At 41.2% G+C, this 24,840-nt stretch overlaps 1 long non-coding RNA gene across 1 annotated transcript in view; it reads left to right on the top strand.

Annotated features, from left to right (window-relative positions):
* The window catches only part of LOC144589216 (uncharacterized), a 641,777-nt gene that overhangs the window by 401,869 nt on the left and 215,068 nt on the right, over positions 1-24,840 (top strand). The window lies entirely within an intron of this gene.

The raw sequence follows: 24,840 nt of genomic DNA on the forward strand, positions 1-24,840 counted from the left end.
CATTTGGCAACCTTGCAAAGACAATATATGGTGAAGCCATCACAAGTTTAAGCAGAGATCTGAAAGATATTCTGTCTTCAGGGTGGAGGGGACGTATTCTCCCCACACAAACTACTACTTCCCCTGTGTTCAGAGCCACATTTTATGAAGCAGAAATGTGCACTGTCTTTAGGTCAAAAGACCCAGAGACAGAGGGACGTGGTGGCGCTGCGGGTTAAACCGCAGAAGCCTCTGTGCTGTAAGGTCTGTAGCTCTTCAGCTGTAAGATCGAACACATGTGACAGAATGAGCGCCTGTCGCTTGTCCCAGCTCCCGCCAACCTAGCGATTCAAAAGCATGCAAATGCGAGTAGATAAATAGGGACCACCTCGGTGGGAAGGTAACAGCATTCCATGTCTAAGTCGCACTGGCCATATGACCACGGAAGATTGTCTTTGGACAAACGCTGGCTCTATGGCTTGGAAACGGGGATGAGCACCGTCCCCCTAGAGTCAAACACGAATGGACAAAAATTATCAAGGGGAACCTTTACCTTTACCTAGGTCAAAATAGATACAGTTAGTCCACTTTAAGAAGACATGCTCCTTCAAGTGATTAAAATATACTGTTTGTTGTAGTATATGTTTTTCCTCACTTACATATCTTTCAATTGCCATGCCTTGTTTTCTTTGGTCATTGGAAGGTAAACATGGACTTAAGCCTAGAAAGGCTTAACTATTAGGCACATGGCTACTTTTCCACTTTAAAGAGATCCCTATTGGCTTCATCATGCTCTAAGTAAATTGTTTTAAGACTGTTTGAATGTACCTATTTTAATGATATGGGTTAAATCCAACTAAAGTAGACCCACTGAACTTAGGATTTAGCTAAATATTCATTTAATTCTCATCAATTTTGGGGACTAGCAACTGGGCTTAGCCCATGGAGTTTAATATATTTTCCTGTAAAATACCATTTAACATTTCTAAGCATGGTAATTCAAGCTCTTGTTTTTTTATTTTTGTGAAGGCTTAATTTGTTTAGTCACTTGAATGATATTTCATGTTCATTCTGTTTCATATTTTAACTTCAAAGTCCTGAAAGGACACAGGGTCAAAAGGTTAAGCTACTAAAACTAAGAAAAGCAAAATCATTTTTTTAAAAAAAATTCAGAAGTATATTGTGATGAAGTGCTGTGGTTTACTGTAAAGCAGTTGTGCCAGACAGAGAGAAAGTATACAGTAACAAAAACATGAAATAATGTCAGCCTTCCATAGATTTTCTCCAGGGGGCAGTTTTGTGTTTTGTATTGAGGTAAATGAGAAAATGGTATTAATGATTCTTCTGAAATTTGCAGAACAGAATCATAGAACTGTTCGAAGGATACCCCAAAGGAAATCCACAGTTCAAGCCCACTGTGGACAGATGGCCATCCAAACTCTCTTTCAAAAAACTTCTAACAAAGGACAGTCCATCATCTTCTGAACTAAGCTGTACCTTCATATGGAAAGGAGATGAATACCTGGCATACATCCATTATCTGGATAGTATCTTGAAAGATGGCTGTTTGTCACCGAGCTTCTCAGTGACAAGGAGGTTACCAAATCCAACACTGATGTCAAAAATCTTCTACCCATTGACATGAGCTTACATCAGAAAATTGAATCTGGGCTATTGTGTATGCATACAACATAACTGGAAAGAAAAGAAACAGATAATGTTTCTAACTATAATAATATGGACATTTCTCTTACATGTGAATGGCAAAAAGTCCTGAAGTTAACATCCAGTGTGCAAATGTTTCAGGCATTTAACATTGTCCAGGGATGCCTTTCCCTCTGCTCTGGCACCCTCAGAAGTATGCTCAATAGGGACACAGGAAAGAGCTTCCCCGGGGACTGGAAATTTCAGTCAAAGGAATCTAGGCTGCCTCCCCCCTCCCCTCCCAAGACAAAGACCTTTACTACTGTATTCAGAAAGGTCTTTTGCATGTAAGTGGGATTTTACAGAAAATGTTTTTTTTTCTTCTATCTGTTTTTAATTATTTTCACCTATTGTGTGCAACCAAACAATTGTTTCTGGGGTTTTTTAATTGTTGTTAGCTGCTGTGAGCACCTCTTTTTGGCAGAAAAGTGGGATAAAATAATGTAATGTAAGAACATATCAAAACTCTTATCTCCAAAGTTAATGATGCTTGAGATAATATGCACAAAAAAGGAAGATGATGTTTTTAAGGAGGTGTGTTTACAAAACAATGCAAATAAATTGGAAAGGAACAGGACTCTAGTTTAAACTGATTGGTGAAAGAAAGAAAGAAAGAAAGAAAGAAAGAAAGAAAGAAAGAAAGAAAGAAAGAAAGAAAGAAAGAAAGAAAGAAAGAAAGAAAGAAAAAAAAATTTGTGCTGATTTGCCCTTTTTAAAATAGCCCTGTCTGAAGCACTCTGAGGTTTAGAAGTTTGGGGGGGGGGGTGATATAAAAAACTGAATTGAACATTACTGCCTAAAAACTAACTGAAAATAAGAGGAGGAAATAGCTTTCCTTTTAATCATCTCTAAACAGGACTAAAGGACACATTTGTATATTCTCACCAGTGGATAGTTTGACACTTTGGTTCGTATAATGCCCCCCTTTATATATTATGTTTGCTTTTTCTTTTTTCTTAAACGGGCACATTTATATATCAGTTGGTGTGTGTGTTTGTATAGAGTTGAATGACTAGCCATACACACACAGCCATGCATTTTGCTGTTGTTAGGACTGTTGCGCTCATAGTGGTTACAGATTTTCCAAAGGTAGTGTGCATTTGAAAAGCTAAGAAAAAACTGGTCTTGTTTTGAGTTTCCAAATCAGAACAAGAATCGTAGCATGAATAATCGGTATGTATCTCTTTCTGGTGTCATTTCTTCAGACCTTAACAACACAGAAACTGTTTTGTTCTCTGCGTTTGTGCCACTGACAAAAAAGAAAGAAAGAACAGGAAGACAAAAACCTCATCAAGGCATAAAGGAATTAATGACAAAGCCCAACATTTTATTACTTCAGTACTTTAGAGAGGTGTCTCTAATAAGATGGAAGAAGCCTTAAGGATTCACAAAACCTGAAGATCCACAAAGCGTTTATTCATGACAGATAGATAGTAAGCAGATGGACCCTTTTAACGACTCCTCTTTATTCTTGCTATTTCAGTATTTCAACTTGTTCAGAGTTGTCCCTGAAAGATGTATGGAGACTTCTGCCATTTTTCAACGATCCTTTAGAAACATTTATTTCCACAGCGCAGAAGGGGACAGAAGGACATGTTTTATATTTTTAAAAAGACCAGCGAGTGAAAAATAAACCTAACGTCTTCCCCCTCACCGCAAAAAAAAAAAAAAAAAAAAAAAAAAAAAAAAAACAAAAAACCACAAACTACTTCCCTTTGGGATGGACGGGAAAAGCGCACCCTCTTGCCCGGGAAGCGGCAGGCCGTTTCCCTCTCTGCCTAATACTGAATGTATAGCTTCCCTTCGTGCCTGCAGGCGAAAAGAAGATTTCTTTACTGAGATGCAATCAGCTCTGACCAATCAGTAATAAGGGTTAATCAGCTGATCGATTGGTCCCTGAGCAGCTTTGGACCTGGCTCCTCTCTGACTGGCTCTGGCCTGGCCTTCGGGCAAGAGGTTGGGAACTTTTAATTAGCAGCCGCAGCGGCGACTCCACCGCCTGAATGGTCAACAACGGGTTCGCCGGGGAGGCTGAGCGGCTGGAATAATAATAGGCCACAATGGAGCAAGGCGGGAGGGCAGCCAAAGACGCGAGGCGATGCCGGGCCAGAAGGCAAGAGGAGGGGGTCTGATCACAGGACGGACCCCTCCCGAGAGGATCCCCTTCGCTGTTTGCTGCTCCTCACAGCCAATGCTTGTCGAGGCCATTTTATCTGCGCTGAAGGATCTGAAAACCTGTTTATGGCCGGCTGGGAATGCTCGTTGTGGAAAGGCTGACCTTAATAGGAAATAACATTACTGTATAGACAAAAAACGATAACGGTGCCTCCCCACACACGCTTTCACAAAAAAAAAAAAAAAGCAAAACAAGTGGGTGGGCTTGAGGCGGAGGTCACGTCGACTTTTTACGTCAGATACAAAGAGGTTTGGGCACCACCAGTGTGGTGTGGTAGGCAGAGTGAGGGACAAGAAGTAATGAGACCTTGGTTCCGTTCCTCAGTTCTTCCATAGAAACTTGGAGCAGAACCATCTTGCCTCCAGGTGGAAAGGCCTGAGGGGGGGGGAATGGAAAAATTGGGGGGGGGGTGACAGCTTTGTTCCCATTTTTTCCCCAAAACCGTTTTATAGGGCTTCAACATTTCTGAAAGTTTTACATCTCTAGAAATGCCTCACCTTGGAAGTCCTATTAACGGCTACTATAAGTCGTTACCATCTCAGGGAGAGCAAGATTCTGAATCTGAACCAAAATTCTGAATCTGAAGTCTGGTGCCTAATTTTGAAAGTTGGGCTAGTACCATTTCCATGAGTAAGAGTCTTCTGTAAATGTAAATGATTTTAGGTTGACAGTTGGTTGAGGAAGGTCAGGATCAGGCCTTTTATGCAATTGTCAGATTTTGATGGATTGTATTATACATTAGAAGGGGAGAGGGCTCTTGCTTACATGGAGACTCACTGAGGGCCATATTTGCCTGGAGATGATTCCTTGGGGACTGTATTCCAGCAGTGGGTGGTCCAAGCAGGGCTAGTGCCAAAGGTGCTGCTCCCTTGTCCCTCTCCCTCCTTTTCCTCCCTGCCACCTGACTCCCTGAGAGATTGCAATTCCTCCAGATTTCACTTGACTGTTTTGAACTTAGGCCAAGGGCTGCAAGAAGTCAGACAGACTGCTAAATAAGACCACAGGCCTTTTCTCATCCAGCAAGGATTTCCCTTCCACTTCTGCCTTAAAACCTACAGCAGGCATTCCAGATCTGTTCTATTGGTTCCACCCCCCAAAAAAAACCTCTGGAACAGGTTTGAGGAGTCATCAGGGATGTAGGAAGGAGGGGAAATTCAGTCTGTCAAAAGTGCCTGTTGGGATGGCAGAAGGATAGCACTGGATGTAACACATGAAAGGGCTGTGACTTTGTACCTGTGGAAGAGCAATATATCCCACAGATACATTCAGAGCTACTGTGACAGTGATGTGATTTGTAAGCTATAACTCGATTTTCTGTATAATTGCTAAGTGAAAGCTATATTATTGCCATGCCCATTTCGCCACTGTTTGGTGCTCTTCTCTGTTTTGTGTTTGTTTTCTAACCTTTTGTTTTGTACCATTTTCCTGAAAGGTAGTTCTGCCACTTGAACATCCATGTATAAATGGCCATGATTTATAATTAAGCGTACTTAAGTACCACCCATTTAAATGGTTGGAATTTGAGCATACTGATAATTTTGGCTTATATCCAGTTGTTAAGTGGCATAGAACAGCAACACGATGTGACCTACCGTTTTTTAACCCTTTGGAGACTGCACACACTAGTCAATAACTTCCTTTTACTGGGAAAGAAGGTTAAAAGCAGCACAGCTATTCTCTCCTCCTCTCCCTTCATTTTTAAATGTGTGAATTGCTAAAATGGAGCTTTTCGTGAACATCGACAATCAGCGAAACAAGGGTAGGAGCATATTTTGTGTCTAGCTTTATAAGAATCTAGATTATAGATTCTTACAAAGAACATTTGCCCCTCTGTTTTCTTTGAAACAGCAGCTCCCACAGTCACTAGCCATTGGGCACACTGGTTGTGGGCTCTGGCAATTGATGTCCAAAACATTTCCTCACGCCTGCCCTAGGCAAAGTTGTCACTGTTGGTTTGCCATCTGCATCAGGAGGCCTTCCTCCAACATCAACCTTGGTGGGCATAGCCAGCAATGGCTAGATCCAGCTGCCTTGTGCCTGAATTCCTTTAAGGGATGTCATGCACCCTACCAAGGCACCCAATCATGCTCCAGCAGCTGTTCACGAATACCAGGTGTTGGTATCAGCTTTTTTTCCCCTTTTCTATTTGTGTGGAAATAGATGTGTTGAATGCATAGATTTGTTGAAATTTAAATCAGTGTTTCCTACTCAATGCAGCCGTTCGACTTCTCTGGCTCTCCAGTATTGTTGTTTTTATCCACTTCTCTCACACAATGTACTGCAGAATTCCTCCTGCCTGCTGCTTCGTGCTTTGCAGAAGCCACAGACATAACATGAAGAAAATAAGACTGAGGGACATCCCACAAGCAGTACACAGAACTCAACTCATTCATTCATTCCTGCTGTAATCGTTTTGGATGGTCGCGGAAATGAAGCATATTGTTTGGGCAGACATCAAGAGAACAACCAGGCTTTGAGAACAGACAGCAAAAACTCAGTTTTAGCATTTCAAATCTAATCCTGGCTTTCTTTCTTTTTTTTTTCTCCTTTTTCCTTCAAAAAAAATTGAAACAAACAAAAAGTCAGAGAGCAGAAATTATGTTATTTAAACTGACACTGCCTAAATGGGAACCCTTTTTATTATTCCCTTTCCTTCCTCCCCTCCCCCTCTTGGTGATCTCGCATAAACGCACAATGTGTTCATCCCAGACATGGAGCCAACTTCATTACTATTTATATTACTCGAGACTGGTTGTGTGCAGTCAATTCATAATTGTCCAGTTTTTCTAATTAATCACAAAAGATTTTTGTTTTGCCTGCAGCTAGTGCTGGGGTGACTCACAATGGCAAGCCAAAGCTCATACATCAAACACAGGCCCTCCTTCACTCACTCCAGCCTCTCTTCTGCTGGGGAATGCTGCGTAGCTCTTCTTTACCACTGAAGCCTTCACTGGGCATGCGCAGCCCCAGGCAAAGGAGAGAAGCACAGTGATCTGTCCTCTGCTGCGCACCGCCGTCTTGTTATTTTTATCTGGTGCTTGCATTTTCAGCTCAAACTAGAAGCAGATATTAAGGAGGAATCTCTTTAATCCAATGGGGTTTGAACGACCTTCCTTGCTTGCTTCCCGCTCCTCAGGACTATGGTACAGTTGCAAATCAACCTGAACCTTTATCATAACATTCCTGAAATACATAGATATGGCCAGTATTTAAACACATAGCCATGGTACTCAGCTGTAAAGGAAAAAGGTAAAAAACTTGTATGGTACCTTTTGCTAAATTAACAGATTTAATTTAGAATTAGCTTTTGTTCATTACACATTTTGTTTAAAATATTTACAGTATTCTTCCTCAGGTGGAAAAACAAGTTATAATGTGGGGACTGGAGGGAGGGAGATGATAAAATAAACCTGTTAGTCCCAAAGGTATCCCAATACTCTTTTTCTTGCTCTCTCTTTTTAAATTACACAAACAATAATTTCTAAATTCATGCTGTTGAATCAGTGGGTTGTACATAAGATCAATTAAATCTGATTATGGTTCATAATAGAAGTGTAGTCCTAAATTGCTTGCTCAGAGATGAATCCCACTCTGCTCTGTTATACCCCCATTTTTTCCAAGTTAAAAAAAGGATTTCACTGTTAGTCTCTTGTCAGAATCACATTAGCTGTTGTAAAACAAAGAGAAACAATAACCATCATAAACAACAATCCTCAGGGTGCTGTCGGGGCAGATTTGGAAACACAAGAAGTGTTTGCTTCCACAAGGGCCCAGCAGTGCAATTGCCAGCGTCAAGTGCCTTTAAAAAGGAAAAAGAAAAAAAAGAGGCTTTCCAGAGCATACCATTTTGGTCTGCAAGGAGGGTACATTGCCTTTTTAAAAGCACTCACATGAAAATGGTTGTCCTTAACCACAAACTATAATGAGGTAGAACTACATCCTGCCATTCTTCTGTGAACATGGAGTTAATTCAAAGGGAATAATCAACTATACAAGCTCCAACCACCTTACCTCCTCTTACCAGTACAAATTCAGCTTAGGCCCTACCAATTGTTTCTAATAACCATCTTATATACTTGTTCTTACTTGTAATATCTAGGCCTGAAGGACCCATATAGCAGAACACCATATCCTGTCAGGCGTTGTACCAGATGGCTGGAATCCTGCTTGTTCTTGTGTAAAGTCTGTGTAACTAGAAGCAGCTAATTGCAGCTGATTAATGAGGTGCCAGTGTGCATTTTGATTGGACAATCTGGCATATGAGCAGGCATTCTGTCGAGATTCACTGCAATTTGCACAAGTTATGCAAACACCATTAGGATTCTGGTCAATGGCACGTTTTTTTTGCATGAAGGTCAAGGTTGACAAGTCAAGGACATTGCGCTCTCCTAGAATTCAGGACGAACAGCTCAGGGAGGAACAGGTTTTTCTGATGCCAGAAAGGCAGGAGAGTTAAGATTTTGGAGGGAAGCAAGCACAACACACCTACAAATATCTTCACACTGAGCCACTGTGCCTTGATGCCAGCGAGGAAAGGGTGAAGATCAGTGCCTAGGTTTGAAAGGCACCACACACAATAAAATCAAACGTTTTGTTCCAGCACTGCTTGCCCTGAGAGGTGTCTTCCCACTGGGAGACCTATGGGAGCACCACAGATCCCTGAGCCTTCCAATGGACACCCTGTGACCTGGCCATGCTAACTGAGGCTCCCAACCTAAATATGTTTTCTTTGAAGCAATTCTATTGATTTAACATTCAGAGAAGCATGCTTAGGACTGCAGCCTTATTTTAATTCTCAGCTTATTATTCAATTATAATTTTTCATGGAAAAAGGTATTTCGTACAAGTAACCGACAAGCTCCAGCAAAGCAGGGAGCAAGCTTCTTGTCAAGGAGTGTTTTCTCCACCACTACCTCTGTTCCGCCTTCAGTCCCTCGGTTTGTATGGTTGCACAGGATGGGGAAATCTGTCATGTGCCATTTGTCAGGCTGCTACAGAAGTGGGGGAGAGGCAGATGCTTACATTTCAGCTTCCACACACCTATTAAAGAATCAGAATCCTTATCTGCTAATGTTTCAGGGTCACCCTATTTGAAGCCTTGTATTTAACTGTAATTTTTTTCTAAATCATGCTCTGAAAAGATGTTTCCCCTTTCTTTGTTCATAATGGTTTTAAATCTAATGTATACAGGCCAATACAAATAGAGTATTGCAAGTGGAAGACCTGGGACCTCAGGCACCGTTTTATTAGAACTAGTGTTTACATCAAACAATATATATCCTAAGTACTTCATATTAAGCTTGGACAAATCATTTGCCTCGGGATTCAAGTGTTGTGCCATCAAAATCTAATCCTGTTGTGAAATTACTTGCTATTTTTACTGCCAAACCAAACACGGTACAATCAGTACTTGTGAAATCTACGGAAAAAGAACATTTGAATGCAACATAAAAGGGAGGGGAAAGGCATGTGTATAAACATGGGTGCAACATCCATTTTCTCGTTGTCTAGGACAGTTGGGGCTACATTATTAAAGCATGCCATTTCAAAATATACCCACCAGGCTGGTTTAAAAGGGGCATCAGATCAATGCAATTTGATGGTAAACTGATTTCTGAAATTTTGAAAAGAACAGTATCTGAGAGATAGTTATTGGAATATTTAAAGCATAGAAGTATGTATACACATATATATCTGCACAGGTATGTATGTGTGTCTGTGTGTATGTGTGTGCATGTGCATATCTATGTCTAGATATGACTTAAGGTATCCCTTTTCAAGGATTTCTTGGCAGAGAGTACTCAGAAGTGGTTTACCATTTCCTTCTTCTGGGGGCACCAGGGGCTGTGCAACTTTCCCAAAGCCACACATGGAAGCACAGTGGGGAATCAGATTCCCACACTCTGACCTATCTAGCCAGCCCACATGTATATACGTGCACATGTGTGCACGCACACACATGTATATATACATGCTATACACATGTATATATACATGTGTATAACCAGGTGTGATATCCAGTGTAGTGTAGTGGATAGAAGGATGAACTAGGACTCAGGAGGACAGGTTTCAAATCCTCACTCAGCCATGGAAGCTCTCTGGGGGTGTGGAACTGGTAAAACTCTCCTTAAATATCTCACTTACCTTCAAAGTCCTATTAGAGTTGCTATAAGTCAGTTCCAATTTGAAGGCACATAACATAACAAACACACATATGTACACACACACACACACACACACAAAGAATGAGAGTAGGATACATATCTTAACAATATATTTAGTCCTTTGTGTTGCAGTCTGGGAGGCTGCTCTTTCACGAGAACCATTGCTTGCTTTTTAATGGTTAGACTGCTCTATAATCAATTTATCTGAGCAGTTCACAGTATGATTGACATACATACATACATACATACATACATACATACATACATACATACATACATACATACATACATACATACATACATACGAAAGCCAGTAACAATTATTATAAATAATATTTCAGAAACATGAGAACAGATGAGGCAAAATAAAAAGCAACCATGCTCCATACTAAAACTGAAAGAGAAGGAACAATGTGGCCCTTACAGGACAGAAAATTCTATCATGTCAGTGCCATCACTGAGAAGACCCTGCTGCACATCACTGCCTTGCATGCCTCCAGCGGAAGGAGAGCACAGTGCAGAGCCTCCATAAATGTGATAGGGGGAGGGGGCACATACAGGAAGAGATATTCCAGGTCCCAGATCTTCTAGGACTTTAAAAATCAAGACAATACCTTTGCTTGGTATCACATACTTACTGGGAGCCCACAAAAGTTTTCCAGATTTGTAAAATATTGTCTAGAAAGATATGCCCTCTTAATGAGCCAAGCCATCAAAAGTCACAAGTTGTGGCTTTAATGAATCTTTAAAACAATCTTACAAGTGTTCCTAGTCAGGCTCATAGCCTGTTAGCCGTGTCCTCCTCCCAGATGCTGGATCCCATCCATTCCCCATCTCAATCACCCACTCTCACAGAAAAGTTTCCCCCTTTTTTGCCCAGAGTTCAGTCAGCATTCCATGGTTGGTCGTCATTGTGTGGCTTGGGGTGGCAAAGCAAAGCTGGACACGCTAGTGCTGAATCCCAACTACGATAAAAGGCTATATCCCCACTTTGAGTTCTATGGGCAGCTCTCATCTCCATCTCTATGGATATATGAAAATAACTCTCTCTCTCTCTCCCTCTCCCTCTCTCTCTTTTAACAGTCAGTCAGTCAGTCACGTTTTGCAGTGGCAGTGAGCAGGCTGAAACTTCTTTGTAGTACTTTGATGTGCTTAGCCTTTCAGCTCTTCACACACAGACACAGAAGATTTGTTTGCATTTCTGCAAACCCCAGAATTCTCTTGAGTCCATTGATACCTATCTCTTGTGCTTTTGACCACATAAGCACAAAAACCCCGAAGAGTTGAGATTGAACTGATATATAGATATAGGTTGGGTAACACAAAGATTGAAAACCACATGAGGCCACCACTGATGATGGGAAACTAGAGGACTGGTGAAGAGGGGCCCTTCCTTCCCCTAGTTTGAGGTGAGGCAGTCTCCCCTATTTTGATTAGTGGGCCATCATGGTCCTTGTCCCTTTCTGTGATCCCCTAAATCCCTCACCGCTGAAGTTCCCTGAAAGAGCAAAAATCCCAGCACTTCTGCTGAGTTGGCATGTGGGAGTTCCAAACAGACATGTCCTTCTCCCCCTAAAATCAATGGCAGTGCTGGGCTTCCCTTTCTCCCACCTATGTATTGTTCAAAGGAAGGGACTGGATATTGAAAGTCACATGAGCATGTTTCAAGCAGCATTTGCTACAGATGGTACTGATTCCAAAATAAGAATCCAAACCTGGCAGAGAAGTGAATTATTCCATCAAAAATTAGGTATGGGGACGGAGGGAGGGTTCTTTTCACCCAGTTGATGTAATATGGGAAATAAATAAATAACTTCAACAGATACCTAGACTTCTTATCGGGAATGAAATGAGCAAGATGGGAAAGAAAAACCCAGAAAAATGGGATTAAAATGGCCTTTTTGCTGTTTCTGCAGTCTTATACTCTTCTTGTGTAAGTATTGCTTACAATTTCAGGTCAGCCAGCAGCACACATTATTTTGTAGCACAATAATACGTCTCTCTGTTATGGTTGAGAAGACACATATCAATCTGTGTCTGGCATGTTTTTTTGGGAAACACATGCTTGAGTTTGCTCAAATCCTATGATTCTTGAACTCTTTTACTGAAGGAAAACAAAGCAATGAACATGCCCGAAGAGTTATCCTAGATGGCATACAATTGCTCTTCCCAACCTCAACTTTCTTTTCACATCTAAGTGGTTTACAAATCACAGATTTGTTTTCTCTTTTATTGAGAGAGCCCATACAGCAATCTTGAGAGGTGAGCTGATATCAGTAGTAGAAGTATGGCAAATCAATATATATTCATGGTATTGGAAGGTTTGTGATTGATTATTCTGGATGATGCACTTTTTAAAATCTACTAGCATCAGTAGCAGGATAACTTTGCTGCAGAAAAGTTGAATTCCTCATCTTGGTTTAAATTAAGCACATTTGCAAAGCTTAGTTTGCTGCTTCTCATGTCTGGAAAGGTTAAGAAGTTTATTTATTTATTCAATTTCTGTACCACTCATTTGGCTACAAGTTCTGAAGTTGAATCCCTTGACTGCTAGAAATCTTCAGCCTTTGGGGAGTGGGGGGAGTGATTACTTCAGGTACTTGCCCCATGCTTTCAAGGTTGTCTAGAAATTTAAGGCTGTTTTAATATGAAGGATGAGATGCTATGGAGGTTTGGGTCCAGCCTGTGATAGATACATGATGGAGCTGCAAATTGAACATATCACCAATAGGACTTCAAACAGTGTCTGTCATAATCAGCCCTAATTATTTCTGACTATAAGACTGAATATCACCAGTAAATGCCTAGAAAATTGTCTTCCATAACCTCTGGGGTGGGGGTAATTTAATCTTACATTTTGAAAAAGGGCAAAATACCATATTATATTTATAGAATGACAGGATAATATTTTCTTTTTAAAAATGTAAAATAGTTAGACCACAAGTTATAGCTACCAGTCCTGGTTTTGCAGGCGTTTTGATGTGTTACCCAGAGTGGAGTATTCCTGAAGGTGTCTGCTGTGTACGTGGCAGCTATTCATGCTAGGGAACATCCCAAAGCAACTTGGGTGGGGAACAGTCTCTAGTAGGCAGCGTATTTTTTTATAGTGCTTTTAAACATAGCTCTTTATTAGTTCTGCACTACACACAGACTTCATGTGTGGTTGCTCAGTTGTTGCCCAAGGCAAAATGCATTCTGAAATATCCACATGGGGAGAGAAGGGAATTTTTTTCATTCTCGGGAGAGAAGGGGGCACATATTTTGGGCACAGATGGGAGGAGAGAGAAAACAGAGGTGTCCAGATGAGAAGCATTCAGGAGGGGTCATGGCAAGAAAAAAGAAACTAAAAAATATCATGGTCTTCTCTGTATTAGTGGCCTTGGCACTGATTTACATCCTTCCCATCACCCACCCTCCCTATCCCTCTCTCTCTCTTGAAAAGAGTATTTTTAAGCACTTATCTTTGGAAAAACAGGAGCTTCTTGAAATCCAACAGAGGCTGCTGTGGGCTGGAGCAGCCAGCCTATTTTGTTGTTGTTTAGTCATTAAGTCGTGTCTGACTCTTCGTGACCCCATGGGCCAGAGCACGCCACGCCCTCCTGTCTTCCACTCCCTCCCAGACTTTGGTCAAATTCATGTTGGCAGCTTTGGTGAAATTGTCCAACCATTTCGCCCTCTGTCGTCTCCTTCTCCTCTTGCCTTCACATTTTCCCAACATCAGGGTCTTTTCCAGGGAGTCTTCTCTTCCCAGGAGATGGCCAAAGTATTAGAGCCTCAGCTTCAGGATTGGTCCTTCCAGTGAGCACTCAGGGTTGATTTCTTTCAAAATAGATAGGTTTGTTCTCTTTGCAGTCCAGGGGACTCTCAAGAGTCTTCTCCAGCACCACAATTCAAAAACAACAACTCTTTGGTGGTCAGCCTTCTTTATGGTCCAGCTCTCACTTCCATACATCGTTACTGGAAAAATCATAGCTTTGACTATGTGGACCTTTGTTGGCAAGGTGATGTCTCTGCTTTTTAAGATGCTGTCAAGGTTTGTCATCACTTTCCTCCCAAGAAACAAGCGTCTTTTAATTTTGTGGCTGCTGTTACCATCTGCAGTGATCATGGAGCCCTAGAAGGTAAAATCTGTCACTGCCTCCATATCTTCCCCTTCTATTTGTCAGGAGGTGATGGGGCCAGTGGCTATGATCTTAGTTTTTTTGATGTTGAGCTTCAGACCATTTTTTTGCACTCTCCTCTTTCACCCTCATTACCAAGTTCTTTAATTCCTCCTCACTTTCTGCCATCAGAGTGGTATCATCTGCACATCAGAGATTGTTGATATTTCTTCCGGCAATCTTAATTCCGGTTTGGGATTCATTCAGTCCGGCCTTTCACATGATGTATTCTGCCTATAAGTTAAATAAGCAGGGAGACAATATACAGCCTTGTCGTACTCCTTTCCCAATTTTGAACCCGTCAGTTGTTCCATATCCACTTCTGACTCTTGCTTCCTGTCTCACATATAGGTTTCTCAGGAGATAGATAAGGTGGTCAGGCACTCCCATTTCTTTAAGGACTTGCCATAGTTTGCTGTGGTCAACATAGTCAAAGGCTTTTGCGTAGTCAGCGAATGTTAGCAATTTTGTCTATAGTTCCTCTGCCCCTTAGCCAACCAACTGGAATTCACAAAAGCTTTTGCTAGCTCTTCATCAAGAGGTTCAGTCCACCACACCATCCCTTAGAAGGCATTGAAAAGGTGATTTAAAAGTGGTAGATTGTCTCCCAAGCTGGATTTTAATGGAACATTTGTGTCACCTCAGACATAGTGGAATCCATCCATACCTTCAGCTGCTTTTTTGAAGGGAAAAGGGGGAAGTCAATTGATATATACACACCTGTGAATTCATTCTGGGTCATTTATGGAAATGTTCTAAGCAATCCCAACTCAGTCCAGGGGTCCAAGTCAGTTTACCTTTGGAGTTCATTCACCCCTTCTTTTCCTCCCTTTCCACCCTGGACAAGCTAAAGACTATTTGACATTACATTGGAGCAGCAACGTTCATTGTTTATCCTGTATGTCTAGTGTGGTGTAGTGGCTGGAGTGATGGACTAGAACTCTGGAGAAGAGGGTTTGAATGGTCACTCAGCCATGGAGACTCACTGGGGAGTGAAACTGGTAAAAGCACTCCTTAAATATCTCAATGACCTTGAAAGCCCTATTAGAGTCACTATAAGTCAGTTCCAACTTGGTGGCACAGAACACAACACATCCTGTATGTCTACTGTGCTTCTTTCCACTGAAAAACAGTAGTTTGGCATTGTATGTTCCAGAGCTTCTGTGGGCAGAATGCTCTGGTCAGCATGGATATTAACCAGAATTCCTTTGGGATGCTTGGAATTTTAATCTAAAAAGAGAGCCAGTGTTGTGTAGTAGTTAGAAGGTTGGAATAAGACTCTAGAGGCCTGGGTTCAATTATTGTACCTTCTCAGCCTATCCTGTCTTAGTGCAACCTACCAGACAAGTTTCTTGCGAGGATAAAGTGGAGGGAAGAGCTGTGCTTCCTTGAGCTCATGGTAGAAAATATGACATAAAATTTACCCAATACAGTGGTGCCTCGCTAGACGATGATAATCCATTCCACCGAAATTGCTGTTTAGCAAAATCATTGTCTAGCGAAAAGCATTTCCCCATTGGAATGCATTAAAACCTGTTTAATGTGTTCCAATGGGGAAGAATCGTTGTTGTCTAGCGAAGATCGGCCATAGGAAAGCTGCTTTGCGAACTGCCAATCAGCTGTTTAAATCGCTGTCTTGCGAAGCTTAGGTCCCGAAAACACCTGTTTGCGAGTGCAGAGGGAGCTGTCAAAATTGTTGTCTAGCGAAAATCGGTTTGCGAAGCAGGGACCAAACATTGTCCAGCGAAATTCCCCCATAGGAATCACTGTTTTGCGAATCGCTATAGCGATCGCAAAAAGTCAATGTCTAGCGAAAAACTGTCATGCTGGGTAACTGTCTAGTGAGGCACCACTGTAAATAAAAGAAAAAGTATCTTCTCCAAGCTCTGTTTTGGTTATCATTCTCTCTCTCCCCCCCACACTCTCTCTATTACACACACACACACACACACACAGAGAGAGAGAGAGAGAGAGAGAGAGAGAAATACTTATTAAGAGCCAAAGATGCTCCACTAGCCTCCTCCTTCTTCCACCAGGCCTCTGTGGAAAGAGTGCCCTTGTGTTGCTCTATCCAGCAGGCTAGCTGGAGGGCTTTTGCAGCTGCCCAGGGAACATTCCCTAGTAATTGCAGGTTGCTCACTTTTGTTCTCTGCCTTCCCCTTTAGAAGACTCCTGATAACAGCAACAGTTACAAAGGCAGAAGTGCATGATAATGAATCTTTCCCTCCTGGAGTTCACGCAGAGAGCAGGTTGGGCAATATCGCCCTCTCTGTGTGGTCCCCTTGCTTTATCAGTGGTTGGGGGAACTGAGTGGAACTAGCTTGTCTGGAGAATTCCAGTGACTAGGAAGCTGTCAAGATGGCAAGGACGTGTAACAGTTGTGCATTTGAAGTTTATTCACAGGAAAAATTGTATTAGTTGGAGCAAGAACTGAGGAGCCACCATGTGCCTATCTATTTTTCAGGCACACAGTGACTCCTCATTTCTTACTCCAACTAATAATTGGAGTAAGAGTGCATCATTGCTGGTAAAGTGTCAAACTAAAGTTTTAATTGTGCCCAGCCTTTAAAACTGTTTTGCATTACATTTTCAGCATGTAAATAATCATTTCTAAACTAGTAAGTAACATTATATAGTTCTATTCTGATTTTAACTTGGTAGATCCTGATGTGACCTTTTGCATTGTTATATAAACATGAGAACTAGTAGTAATAGCTAACACCGGCAGAGAATCTTTCATACACAATGCCAGTGAAACTCAGGCTAACTCCTATCAGTCTTTCCAAAGAGATGGCTGTGTTCGTCTATATCACCAAGTGGGCAAAATCAAAGGAGGAAGAGGGTGGAGAGAAAAGAAACAAGCAAGCAAGCAAACAAACAAACAAAAAATACTGGAAGGGGAGGGGGGGAAAGGAGGACCAGATATTCTGGCACCTTAAAGCTGGCCATGATTTTCAGATATTTAAGACTCTCCGCCCCATGCCATTGGCCCCAAAGGCTTCCCAGGATGGAAAATCTCTTAAAGAAGCTTTGGAAAACCTTGTGGGTGGGGGCAGGGAGGAAATTTTTAATATCCAAAATATAGCTGTGTCAGATTATGTCATCAGATATACAAAGCATAGCTGTATGTTACTGGATTACAATCATAGATTACAGTTAAGCTTTTGATTATGTTGACCATGAAAAGTTATCTCTCATTCTAAAATAAATCTACCACAACATTTTATTATCTTGATGTTTAAATTATAGTCAGAAAAGAGTACACTTTTAGGACAGAACATGGAGAAGTAGAAATGGTTTCCAGTAGGTAAAAGATGTCAGACAGGGTCCTTATCTGTTTTGACACCATGTCTGTTCAATCTATATGCAAAAAGTATTATACAAAACACTAAATTACATTCAGATAAAAGAGAAGTGAAAAATGGTGTAAGAAACCTCAATTATTTAAGATAACAAAAACGACATCATATTAAAGGCAAAAAATAAAAACGGATGGAATTACTACTGACAAAGATGAAAGAAGAAAGTACAGAAGTATGATTACAGTGGAATATTAAGAAGACAAAAATCCTGCCAATAGAATAAGTATGTAACTTTTTGTTGACAAGGAAGAAACTGAAATTGGTAAAAGATTTTCTATACCATTGTTTAATCATAATGAAAATGGAGACTGCAGCCAAGAAATCAGAAGACAACTGAAATTTGAAAGGTCTGCTCTACAGGAACTAGAGAAGATCCTTAAGGTTGTATTGCTGAAGACCAAAGCCAAGATCATTTATAATGTAGCTACAAGAGCAAATCAGGTCTAGACTCTCACTAAAAGCTGAAATGACTACATGAAAGCTATTGTATTTTGGGTATATATGTATATCATGAGAAGATAAGATTTACTGGAAGAGAACATTTAATTTAAAAAAATGAAACTAGTGGGAGAAGATGTAGATAGACTCAATTAAGAAAGCCAATTTTTAGTCTGCTAGATCTGAACAGAGCTGTCAATGATATAACCTTTTGGAGGTCATAAATTCATAGGATTACTGTAGGCTGGAAAAAACTTGATGGCATATAACATGCTTTTCCTCTGGGCATTCTTACTGCCCCATTACCCGTAATGTTTCTTCCCCCCTTTTCCTTTTCTCTGTACCCTTCCTTCCTTCCTTCCTTCCTTCCTTCCTTCCTTCCTTCCTTCCTTCCTTCCTTCCTTCCTTCCTTCCTTCCTTCCTTCCTTCCTTCCTTCCTTCCTTCCTTCCTTCCTTCCTACCAAATCACTTGTATCTGCAGTACTTTGAGAGGATGCAGTAATTTTTTTTACACTATGGTTAGAAACTGGAGGAGCCTTCTTTCCACTTGGCCATTTTTTTCTGATTCCTGCCCTTTCTTAAGTATCTAGCATAATGTATAACACCACTTGTGTTAGCCACCTCCCATTTCCTGTTCATCTCTCCAGCCCAGATCTTTGCTTTAATGCACAAAAACTCTGGTAAAATGCCCTTTCCCTTTGAACAACCCTCTTCTGAGGCCAGCTACAAATGTCATGCTAATGCATTTAAAGAAACTTTTGCCCTTTGCTAGTGATCCTTTTAAACTGGAGTTTGATAGTAATTATTTTATGCTGGATAATTCATGGGTGATTCATGCAATACCATTTTAAGAACTGGCATATTTCCATCTTAACACAATTGATCAAGTGAACAGTACATCCACAGTCATACTAGCTCCATCTTAAGATGGTTTCAATAAGAAATGTAAAATTCAGGTACTTAGTAGTAACTGGTGCCAGACAAGTAGATTTAAGTTATTGGCATCTGAGTTGCTGACAAAATCAGAAAAACAAGTTTCTCTTCTTTTCGGCTTTTAGAAAATGTTACTGATTTCTGAGTTTTGCATTTCCATTGCTTGTGCCACAGGAAAATTTCTAGAAGGTCCATTGAATATCTTCCCCATAGGTGATTCTCTCTGCTCTCCCCTATTCACAATAATTCTATCTTTAAAAATTCAAATGAAAATTAAATTTGTCAAACCCCTATCTTGAATAGTTTAAGCCTAGAGGTGCTTTGGGTGTTATGATGAATGGGGTAATTAATTAAAGAGGAATTTGATTCAGAGTTAGGATCTGGGCAGGAAATTAGTTGGGGATAAATTACTTGGAGGAACTACTGATTTAGGAGTGAAGTGGGATGGGGGTGCAAATTAATTAAAAACTTTAGTTGGGGTTATTTAGATGGCTATGAGATTTGGTTGTCTCTGTAACAGTTAAAGGAATTCTGCTGCTAGTTGGTGGTATATAAGCAGCACACTTCGCTTTGCTTTGTATACTGTATATAAATCAGTATATTAGCATTCTTCAGCTGTGAGTCCTTCTACAAAACGTTGACAAACCTGAACAGTTCTAAAGATGGGCCTGTGCTATGGTTTCTCTGCCAAAAAGTACGATCAGGCCCTGTTGGGTCCATGCTATAGAACCTATTGGAGAAGTCTCAGGAATTGAGACAAGGACCACATCAGAACTTGCTGTTCTTGTTTAGTCATTAAGTCGTGTCCGACTCTTCGTGACCCCATGGACCAGAGCACGCCAGGCCCTCCTGTCTTCCACTGCCTTCCAGAGTTGGATCAAATTAATGTTGGTAGCTTTGATTACATTGTCCATCCATCTCGTCCTCTGTCGTCCCTTTCTCCTCTTGCCTTCACAGTTTCCCAACATCAGGATCTTTTCTAGGGAGTCTTCTCTTCTTAGGAGATGGCCAAAGTATTGTAGCCTAAGCTTCAGGATTTGTCCTTCCAGTGAGCACTCAGGGATGATTTCTTTCAAAATGGATAGATTTGTTCTCCTTGCAGTCCAGGGGACTTTCAAGAGTCTCCTCCAGCACCACAATTCAAAAGCATCAATTCTTCAGCAGTCAGCCTTCGTTATGGTCCAGCTCTCACTTCCATACATCACTACTGGAAAAACCATAGCTTTGACTACATGGACCTTTGTCAGCAAGGTGATGTCTCTGCTTTTTAAGATGCTGTCTAGGTTTGTGATCACTTTCCTCCCAAGAAACAAGCGTCTTTTAATTTCGTAGCTGCTGTCACCATCTGCAGTGATCATGCAGCCCACGAAGGTAAAATTTGTCACCGCCTCCATATCTTCCTTTTCTATTTGCCAGGAGGTGATGAGGCCAGTGACCATGATCTCAGGTTTTTCTTAATGTTGAGCTTCAGACCATGTTTTGCGCTCTCCTCTTTCACCCTTATTAACAGGTTCTTTAATTCCTCCTCACTTTCTGCCATCAGAGTGGTATCATCTGCATATCGGAGGTTGTTGATATTTCTTCCAGCAGTCCTAATTGCGGTTTGGGATTCCTCCAGTCCGGCCTTTCGCATGATGTATTCTGCATATAAGTTAAATAAGCCAGGGTACAATATATAACCTTGTCATACTCCTTTCCCAATTTTGAATCAATCATTTGTTCCATATCCAGTTCCAACTGTGGCTTCCTGTCCCACATATAGATTTCTCAGTAGAGAGATAAGGTGGTCAGGCTCTCCCATTTCTTTAAGAACTTGCCATAGTTTGTTGTGGTCCATACAGTCAAAGGCTTTTGCATAGTCAATGAAGCAGAAGTAGATCTTTTTTCTGGAACTCTCTGGCTTTCTCCATAATCCAGCGCATGTTAGCAATTTGATCTCAAGTTCCTCTGCCCCTTCGAGACCCAGCTTCTACTTCTAGGAGTTCTCAGTCCACATACTGCTGAAGCCTACCTTGTAGGATTTTGAGCATAACCTTGCTAGTGTGTGAAATGAGTGCAATTGTACTTTCTTTTCACTTCCAGGCACGTCCGCAGCCGAGTGTCCTTTCGGCTCTGGCCCAACCACTTCATTATTTATTTGTTTGTTTGTTTGTTTGTTTGTTTGTTTGTTTGATTGATTGATTGATTGATTGATTGATTGATTGATTTGATTTGATTTGATTTGATTTGATTTGATTTGATTTGATTTGATTTGATTTGATTTGATTTGTATCTCACCCATCTGGTCTATGCGACCACTCTGAGCGGCTTCCAATATAATACAAACAATTAATAAAAATACATAGTTACATAAATCTACAAATGGAAATGTGGAAACCAAGAAAATAGAGTAAAAATAAATTAAAGAGAAATGAGAAGAGAGAATCAAGTATTGACTGGAGGGAAAGCCTGAATAAACATCCATGTTTTTACTTGGCTTTTAAAGATACCCAGTGTAGGGGCCGCACGAATCTCCGGAGGAAGTTTGTTCCAGAGGCGAGGAGCCACTGCTGTGAAGGCCCGATTTTATGTCTTTTCCTTCTGGGCCTCTCTGGCGTCAGGCCCCTCAGCCTCACCTCCTGACTTGCACGGGTGATCCAGGTAGAGCTTGGTGGGAGTAGGTGTTCCACTAAATATCAAAGTCCTAAACGGTTTAGGGCTTTATAAGTAAGCATTAAAACTTTGAAGTCGATGCGGAAACTGATGGGCAGCCAATGCAATGCGGCCAGAGTAGGAGAAATATGTTGGTATTTTCTCACTCCACTAAGGAGTCTGGCTGCCACGTTCTGCACCACCTGAAGTTTCTGCATCAGCCTCAAAGGCAGCCCCACATAGAGGGGCTCATCTTCCAGCGTCATATCTTTTAGCCTTTTCTTTCTGTCCATGGAGAACCAAGCCATTCCTCATCACAACTAGGAAAACCTTATCGCCTAGGGAAGGTCCATCCATCAAATCTCAAGTTGTTGTTGTGCAGTGAACAATCTTGGACCTGAAAAACAAAACCACAGGTGAAGGGTCAATGAAACAGTGGTAACATAAATTGTAAAAAAGAGAAACAGAGATACCCATCAATTGAGAATTTGTTCCTCGGTTGTTAAAACAGCAATGGGCAAATATGGCCCTTAGGATGTTTTTCAATTGCAAACTAGGATGATGAGAAAAATAAGGGGATAGGGTACCTATGCCTTATATGGAGAAGGAGGACATTTTAGCAGTTGTAGCTTGCATTAAAATGCATCTCTCCTGAAATTTTCACCTCTAAGCAACTATTGTGTCTTCAGGAACCCCCTTTAAAAAAACCCACCAATATTTAATGTCCTTTCTGCAACCCTCCACCACTAGTTGGCGAGTTGTACCCCAAAATATCTGGAGGGCCACAATTGCCCAGTCATGTCCTTAAAAATGTCTGAAACTGCCTTCCTTGCCACTATGACTCATGTGCACCTTTTCAAACCAAACCAGTCCAGACTGTTCTCCACTGTTTTCTACCTTAAGAGGAGCTTCTGGGCCTCCATTGTCTTGCCAGCAGGGAGCAACTATGGTTTTTTTTCCGAATCTAAGAAGGGCAAGAGGCAAAAAAGCTACAGAATCAGGAATCTAAGCTGGTAATTTTACACCTCTTCCCACCACCACCACCCACTTTTATCCAGACACAAGGCGACTCCTCGAATACTGTTTTGACCCAAACCATTCTCTCCTCTCCCTGGATCGTTAATTGGATTTAAAAATGCAGACAAACCAGTGCAGAGGAAACTTTTGCTGGCCCGCCCTTCCTTCACAAGTGTTATAGTATGCCATTAACTGGACAGTTTTGTTATGGTGTCAGGGTTTTTTTTTTAATGAGGAAGCCCGGCCAAGTTCTGCCATTGTAGCCATGGATTTGCAACCATTTGGGGAGCTTTTCAAAGTGGTCATTTTCGGATTAGTTTAGTCTCACCTTCCCTTTGATGCTTCAGGAAGCGCTCCATTGGGCAGCTTGGGAGCATCTGTTTTCCCCCTTTGGGTCACTTACTGCAATGGCCAATGGGAAAGAAGGTTCCAAAGCCCCCTGGCTGGCTCACTCGCCCTTACTTGCCCTTGTGAAAGCAGAAGAGAATTCCCCCAGGTCAGAAATTTTTTCCTATGCTACTTGGGTCTGGAATTCCCTGCCCCAGATCTCTCCTGTTTGTTTTCCAGCTCTTTGTTCTGTGCTTTTGTTAACCTCAAGCAAAGAAGGGTTGCAGTTCTTAACAGAATTAGAGACAGATATAGAAGATGTAGAAAAGGCAAACATACCTAATATGGGGAATTTCTTCTTGTAGGGTTTTGACAAGCTCCTAGGATTGTCATCATTGTAAACACTTTCTGTTCCATCCAATATTTCACCTGCAGATTTTTGTATTCAAAACAGTGTTGGGTGGGGGATAAGTGGCAAATCCTGCACCTTCATGAAATCTAATTTGAATCCAGGCAAATTGTTCTTGGTGGTATCAAATTCAAAAGTTATTATGCAGCTTTGTAACCCACTTTTCCATCAAAAGGTGACAAACATTTATATAAACATAATATATAATATAGGAGAAAATTTCTTCCTCCATACAGCTATTAAAGGCATATGACCATCATGGTTCAAACATAAAAACAAAACACTGATCATGCCAAGGAAGAATGAAACAGCACCAAGCAATCAGGAAAACCTCTCATCATGAACTTTTTTAAACATGAAGCACTATCAGAAAATCTAAGAGGTTTATAACTGGAAAGTGGTAGGATAGGGGAAGATGCCTTATACTGAGTCAGATTATTGGCCCATCTAGTCCTGGATTGCCAGGGTGGTCTGTTAGCATGGCCTCTCAATGCACCACCCCCAACTAAATTCTGAGAAATAAGCTGGGCTGCTGAACATTTAAAGCCTCATCCAGAAGAGTTACTCGTTTGACCTGTTCACACATGCCAGTGTCTTCTTTGAACATGTGCAATGATTGAACAATGATGAACAATGATTGTGTTGAGGCTACAGTAGTTGGGGCCAGTTCATATCAAAGGCTGAAAAATTATCCTTCTTATGTTCAGAGCCTCCATCCGTTGCATTTCCGCATACATTCCATTTAACACACTTCAAGGTGAGAACAAAGGAATGACTTACTCAGCACACTCAGACTGAGCAAGGCAGCCAATGCAAATGGGATTTCCCTTGTACTGGTCATGGAAGAGCAACCCAATTTCCACTCTCCCAGATCTCAAAGGTCACATAATGGATGGAGAGAAAATACATTCTGAGTGACTCAGTGTGCTTCCTTAGGATGACTGTGTGAAAAATGTAGGAAAAGAAAGGCTCCTTTTTATTTTAGGTGGCAACTTCTGCTTGAGAGTTGCTTCCATTTATTTATTCATTTATAGACCTTGGAGTGGGAACAGGGAGTCTTAAAGACTTCTCCTACAGCTGGTGACCAGAGCAATCAATATGTGACATCAAGAAACCATGCATCCCACATAAACGTGTAGAGCCCATAGAAGCTGCTTTCCTCAAAGCCAGCTGTATATCTGATCTATGCCAGCTTTTTTCATCCTGATGCTCTGACGCGTTAGGATCTGCTCCCCATAATCCCAGAGTCAGGTATGTTATGGGAGCTACAAATTTGGTAGGCAGCAGGTGGGGAAATGTTAGATTATACCAAATCTACTCTTCAGCCAGGCTAGCTGAATTATATCATAGTCAGGAAATCAGTTCCAAATAGATATTCAGTGAGAATGTCTATTTGGAAAAGAAAGGATTTACCATATTATTCCATTTAAGTCACTCTTGATGATGAATGTAAGGATGCATGACATTTGCAAAATCAAAACATATGAGACATATACTCTTGGAGTGGAGTCCTGATGGAATTTTCCTTCGGAGTAAGTGA

Source organism: Pogona vitticeps, chromosome 4 (genome assembly GCF_051106095.1).
Source record: "Pogona vitticeps strain Pit_001003342236 chromosome 4, PviZW2.1, whole genome shotgun sequence".
Classification (NCBI taxonomy): Eukaryota; Metazoa; Chordata; class Lepidosauria; order Squamata; family Agamidae; genus Pogona; species Pogona vitticeps.